Raw genomic sequence first — 6,894 nt, forward strand, 5'->3', positions numbered from 1 at the left:
GCGCAGCACACTTCAAGTGTGTGCTGCGCCGTATCCTCATCGGCGCCGCACCCGTGGCAGCGCATCGTCTCTTCCCTTCCGATCCGACACAGGTACCGTCCGAAACAGCCATGTCCGGACAGCACCTGTGTCAGTCGGAAGGTAAGGGAGCCGTGGCTCCTCCCACACCACTCCGGGAGCTGTGGGCGTATGGCCTCTATGGTGCGCACGCCATATTGGGCGTGCGCTAGGCCACTCGTCCAGAGCTCCACGGTCGTCTTTCTCCTCGCCTCCCGGGCGCGGGAGAGCTCCTCTGGAAGGGCTTAACCCCTGACCAACGCTCCAATTATGATTTTAATCATCGACAATTTAAAAAAGTACATGCAATGAAGAAAATATATATTTTTAATAAAGATGGCGTTACTCTTAATCTTAAAACAAAAGATGACGATGTACAAACCTAAGTTCTGAAAATGTGTTATCATCGCGCACATTATTGAACATTATTAAATTTCAATTTATCGTCAGTGAAAATGCAGCTTAAAAGATTTAGAAGAATTTAACTTACGTAAGAAGTCTCGACATATGTGTAACAACGAAACAAAAAAAAAACTAATATCCCTAGGAATAAAATTTAATCATCTGAGAACATCTCACAATAGTTTTGCTTTCACTTTATACTGCGATTTCAAATAATACAATTTACGTAGAATCCATGATATAAGTACTAATCCTACTGATAACAGCAGAGCTAGATCCAAGTACATCTTCTGGTACCAAGGAATCAGGAGAGCTGGTGAACGAAGGTGCAGAGCTCCTCTGGTGGCAATCACGTGTTCCACCCAGTGGACCAGGACTTTACCTGGCGGTGCCAAACGATGGTGGTAGATGAAGGACGCTTCTTTCATACGTTCTCGGTACCTGATGGATAAATACATTAGATATGAAATTAATGGTAGGCGGATTAGGATTTCTTGTGCGTCTCTAACAATATTCATTACAATAATAGACAAGGGTGTTGCCAGCTGATTATTTAGGAGGGTGGTGTAGCAAATGATCTAGCGGGAAGCAGTAGCCGATGAAAAAAGATGGCGGATAGAAGTAATTTTTTTTTGTATTCCAAAGATAATGCCTATCAACTTGAGTTGAATTTTATTTGTGAAAAACTGACATTCGTAGTTTTTGATTTTAGTATTTATTCAGAAATGTGCCCTACTTCCCCTTGGCGACGCCATGATGGTAGGGTATGCAGTGCCTGACATATTTCTTTCGCGTCTACCGCATTTACATCTACATGTACACGATATCAATACCTCCTTTCTTTAGTATATCTCTTAGTAATACTTACATAGGATTATTAAGCATTTCATGTATGGCAAGCTTTAGATCGTGAGCCAAATTATCAGTAAGATCAACCTTGACTCCAATTCCTCTACTAACGGATTTGTCAGCATTGTATAAATGATCGTAGAACACGGGTATCGAAATGAGCGGTACTCCGAAATGAATAGCCTCGTTCATTGATAGTAGACCACCATGACTGATCAGTAGGATACAGTTTGGATGAGCTGGAATTAAAGTAAGATCCATTATCTTATCTTGGCTGTATCCAACATAATATTTTGATAGTTATTAGTAAGGTTTTTTAGAGATAGTAGTTTGCGAAATAACTAAGCAGATCTTCTGTCTATATAATAATAACTATCTTTAATTGACGGAGGAGGGGACGTATAGGAAGAGAATATTACCCTTTCGTATGCGTCCCGTCCTTCATCAAATCCACTGCCTCTTTCCATCCTATTCTTTTAAGGAGAAGGAGGACTAAAATTAGGATTCCAGCACCATACTCATGAGACGAAACGTGGGATTGCTTTCACTTCATGCCTGTCTTCTGTGACGTTTATTAAACATTTCTTAACAATATTGAATATACCCTATGGGTAGGGTTATTTTAGTATTCTAATACTTTAGACTAGATTTTTTAAAATGCTTCGATTAATTGATATTTGAGTTTAGATGTAATTCACGATAGAGAAGAGAAAAATATTTACATAAAATGCTTAACTGCGGTGCCCATTTTAAGATGTGGACATTTTGCGGTAAATTTGGTATTGGTTCCTCAAACTTCCATATGATGGTTTGGTTCAAGCCATTGAATATTTTCAATAAGGCTTGTTTTATTGAATCTGGAAGATCTTTGCTTTTCAAATTTGATCCCATACTGAAATATATGACGCCATTTGTTGCTTCGTCCATGATTTTTTTCAAATCCTGTACGTAAACAAAAAGTTAAAAGTTATTTTTTATGAAATATATATTTTTTATTTTTGGGCGTGTTTAATTTTGAAGAAATTTACTTTTTTTTAGTGTCCCAATTTTTGAATGGATAGAAAAATATTAAGTTACTTTGTTATTTTTATAAAAGCTAGTACCAATAATAAAGACTAGTCTAAAATTAAAAGGAACACCAAACTAACTACTAGCATTTCATAAAATAGAAATTGTGTCAGATAAATGCACAAGTTGTATTCGGCAGGGTAGTCACAAACTTACTTTAGGCAATACCGGTACAACTTCATCAATATGTTGACCACCGATAGGTATATAGTTCTGTGGCAACCTTATTGCCTGTCCCATAGATACGTGATAATTGCCAAAGATTAGAGAAGCATTGAGACGTAACTCTTCGTAAGGTGGTAGAGTTTTATTTTTTCTTGTTAATATTGGTTTGAAGGTGTTATCGAATACTTCTTTTTCAATGTGTCGATGATAGCTAGAATAACAAATAAATAGCTTTAATAATTTTCAGGAGTTACATTGTGCAAAAAAACTGATAAACCACATTGTTTTTTTTTTTTTGAAAATGATTAAAATATGGCCAAGTTTATGGTTCACAAGCAATTGGCATTGTAAAATAAATGTCAAAATGTTATTTATCGGTTTGTTCCGACGCTCCTCAATTAGTGTAGTTCTATTCGTAGTGTTTTCAACCACAGTATACCAAAAAAGAAAATTAAAAATATTCACAATGAACAACATGAATTAATCTTGTTCTGTAAATTCGGTGTACACCTGTCATCTGTATGTTAGTCTGTTTTTATTGTCTGTGTGTTATTTGTAGATCTGGTGATACATTAATTAATAATAGCGTAGGTAGGCCTTCTGCGAGATGGACATATGAACTGGTTAAGGTTGCGGGAGTGCACTAGATGCGGGCGGCACAGGACCGGGCGTTGTGGTAATCAATGGGGGAGGCCTACGTACAGTGGACGAACCCAGGCTGATTATGATGAGGATGATGAAATAAATAAAATAAATAAGTATATTGAAAGAACTTACAAATAATTTCTCCATATCTTCGAAATTTGGAATTTCAATACCTTGAAGCGCTGCCAAAATGTGAAAGGTGGTATATCTCTCATTTCGATATTAGCGGTATAAGCGGGGTTGGTTGCTTCGTCAATCAAACCCAACGAGACAAAACTAGGTTCGTAAGGAAAGAACCAAATGTACGGGCAGTTAAATGCGGCTGCCACTCTGAAAAGATTTTGTGTACATATCAAATAAGTCTTTATTGGTAGTTTTTTCTTAACTTCCTATCGATTTCTAGTGGAACATTTTTTCACTTATATCAAGAACAACTTTCATATATAGTCCAGCCTAGTTAAGGGAGAGTCCAAGGGGCCACGATATTTTTTCACTAATAGAGGTTCCTCTCTAACTCGAGTTTCTCCCTTAAGGATGTCGTCCATCTGTACCAGACAATAACGTTCACGTTTAGAGGTTTTTAACTTATACAGTTCTAACTTATCCAGGTTCTAAAAAAATGGCCAACGTGTGTGGACTTGGACGTTATACCGTTTATTTCATTTTGGCGTTGGATTTAATTGAATTTGTTAATATTTACCCGCTAAACACTTCATTGAACGTCCACTGAGCTATCACCAAATCAAAGTTCTCAGTCGGATCATTGAGCAGTTTCGATACGTTGTTATTTTTTAATGTATTCTGCGTAAGGTTCATCATCATGTTGAAGACGATCTCTTGATCCATTTCGATGTGTCTAGTCATTAGGTTTTTTATATTTATCAATGCATCTAGAATATGAAAAGTAATATTTAAATTATGTATTATTATATTTTTAATTCATACCATTATTCTCTTATTTCCTATATCATTTTTCATAAAAATATAAATAAATAGACTAAGATATTCCTCCCAAGTAGGGTTGGCGACAGGCAGGCGGTCGGCCGTAAAAAATTAAGCAAAAACCTTAAGGTATGTAAAAACTTGTGTGCCGACCCTACGTGAGTGGGAAAAGGCCAGGGAGATGATGATAAATAAATAAACTAATACAACATATAAAAATAGTCTATCACCAGCTGCGGACTTTTATGACTCAAGCAACTAGTAGTCAGGGCTGCAGAAAAAGGAATCTATTTTCAACGCACGCGGTTTCAAAATTTTGTAACAGGCTAGTTACTATTATTTCAATGATTTTAAAACAAATATGTATTGAAACTATATACTCTGTGTATGTACATATTATGTACTTACTATTTAATATTTTTTATTGTAAAAATTACAAATAACAAACATACCATTAATATGTCCGATATTATCTATGACAGGTATGTATCGTAAATTTGGAACGGTTTTGTTTTCAGGAAATGGCGTGATGTAAGTTACCTGAAATAACTTATTTGATTAAAAATAATACAGATACACGACACTTAAGTTATAAGTATAAAAAGGTAATGGTTGCATTATTAGAAATGTTTTTATAGTAACTTAAGTTATTTGTCAGGTTTATAATTAAAATTTCTATTTGATTATTTTTAGACAGTATTCCAAGTAGGTTATATTATTTTTCAACACTAATGGAATAATTATGACTAAATATTTCATTAATTTCTGATTAATAAATAAATGACTTAAATACATACCTCATGTCCAGCGTTAAGCAAGTGATTGACTACCCCATTACCAAGTATCCTATGGCTTCCTGCAGGGATTGGGAACACGGCCAGGATCTTGTATCCTCCACATTGTATACCAAATAGTAACAAACAAATATAAGTTAAGATAACTTTGTATAAAAGTTTCATTATTGATTTGAATGAATATAACTAATAAATATTTATTTAATTTAACATTTACAATATATTCGAAATTAAAAACTGAAATAAGTTAAAGGTAAATATTAACAATCGACGTCTGAAGTATCCATAAACAGAAATTGACCTCACTCAAACTCAAATTGACTTGACTCAAACCGTATCTAAATAATACTTTACAATACGTTCGTACAAGCCAAGTAGGGTAAATAAAACAGTGTTTACCTAACGACAAAATATATTTGTAATGAAGGCTCACTTGGTCTTTATTCAAGCGTTTTAATATGTACATTTATAATTAATAGGAATTTGTTATTCATGTTTTTGCGTTTTTTTTTGCATTGTTAAAAAGGTAAAGTATACAGCTGTGCGGAAACGTAGCAAAAGACGAAAACGAAGCGAAAATAGAACGAAGAGTTTGAGTCACGTCACGTTAGATTTGGGTTTGTATAAGATTTGTCGTTGTACTTTATGCCCGATAGGAACGCTGTTCAAGTCTAATAGAAATTTCGTCGATGACGTTTTGACTTTCTCGCATGTGTTCCTGTATTCTACCTTTTTAATGGTTCGCTGGAACAAACCAAATTCAAGCTGATTTCATATGAAATATGAATTCGCTTCGGATCCGTTTCACTTTTGCGGCAATCTGTTAAAAACTTAAAGACTTTTTATCAAGGGCTTGTTTATGTGTACACTTGAATTTGGCAGTAATAAGATCTTTATTTCATAAATTTATACCGGTTCAAATAAAGTGTCTCCTTTTTAATTTTACCTATCTCTGAAATTAAAAACCAATTAAGTTACGTCTTATCAATTTAAGTATAAATTATTATTAAGGTCAGTGAAAATTTTATGACTCTATTTGTTTATTATATGTAATACGACAATTTTAATTAGTCCAGTTTTTTTTATATTCTAGTATCGATATCTTACTTGTTTTATTTGGAGTGTTTTTGCAGCGTAATAACCGCATTTTTAGAGCCGAATAAAGCCGGTTTCACATCTTTAGTTTCAACAATACAGTTTAACAGTCAGACTGTTAAGCTAACTGTGGGTTTCTGAGATCAACATCTCCGTTTAAAACATATTGTTATCTCTATTTCGTCAAAGATAATGACAATTTAAAATTACATTTTTTTTTTAGTAATTTTGATGTCAGAAACCGTGGTAAATCAGTTACGTGTATAGGCAAAATTGTAACTGTCAGGTTAACTGTTCAGTTAAAACTGAAGAAACTGAACTTGAAGGTATTTACGTATCTGGCTTTATACCTATATAAATACAACGTAAAAATATATGTAGTATACGCTTAAAAACATTAATATAGAAAATATACTAAAATATAAATAATCTCAGGCGCTACAGCCGCGGTGGGGGCCAGTAAATTTCTCCACGTCGGGAATTTGGACTTTATGTTTCCAGCTATTAACGCCGATATTCTTAAGCTCGCGTTCGACGTAATCTAGCCATCTTATATTTGGCCTACCACGTGCCCTACGTCTATCCAGCTTACTCTCCAACAGGCGTTTAGAACCTCTGCAGTCATCCATTCGTGCGGACACGTTCTGTCCACCGCATTCGTCCGAATCAAATATGAAATATGAAGATTCCTTTTAATATTTCTCTGTACCTTATCCAGGCCTAAATCTAAACAAGTATAGAATGAGTGTAATCTGAGTTCATCAGCAAATATTTACTGAATGCCGTCGTTCGGCACCCCAGAGAGTTAAAGCATTTATATCGCATCTCTTCGGTTAGATTGTACGTACAGGGACTACACATTGTTACGAAAACTGTG

General features: G+C 34.8%; 1 pseudogene; it reads right to left on the reverse strand.

Annotated features, from left to right (window-relative positions):
* Positions 1–606: 606 nt before the first annotated feature.
* LOC106707699 lies at positions 607–5,095 on the reverse strand (annotated as a pseudogene).
* Between the last annotated feature and the right edge of the window lie 1,799 nt (positions 5,096–6,894).

This window comes from Papilio machaon, chromosome 18, assembly GCF_912999745.1.
Source record: "Papilio machaon chromosome 18, ilPapMach1.1, whole genome shotgun sequence".
In the NCBI taxonomy this organism is placed as follows: Eukaryota; Metazoa; Arthropoda; class Insecta; order Lepidoptera; family Papilionidae; genus Papilio; species Papilio machaon.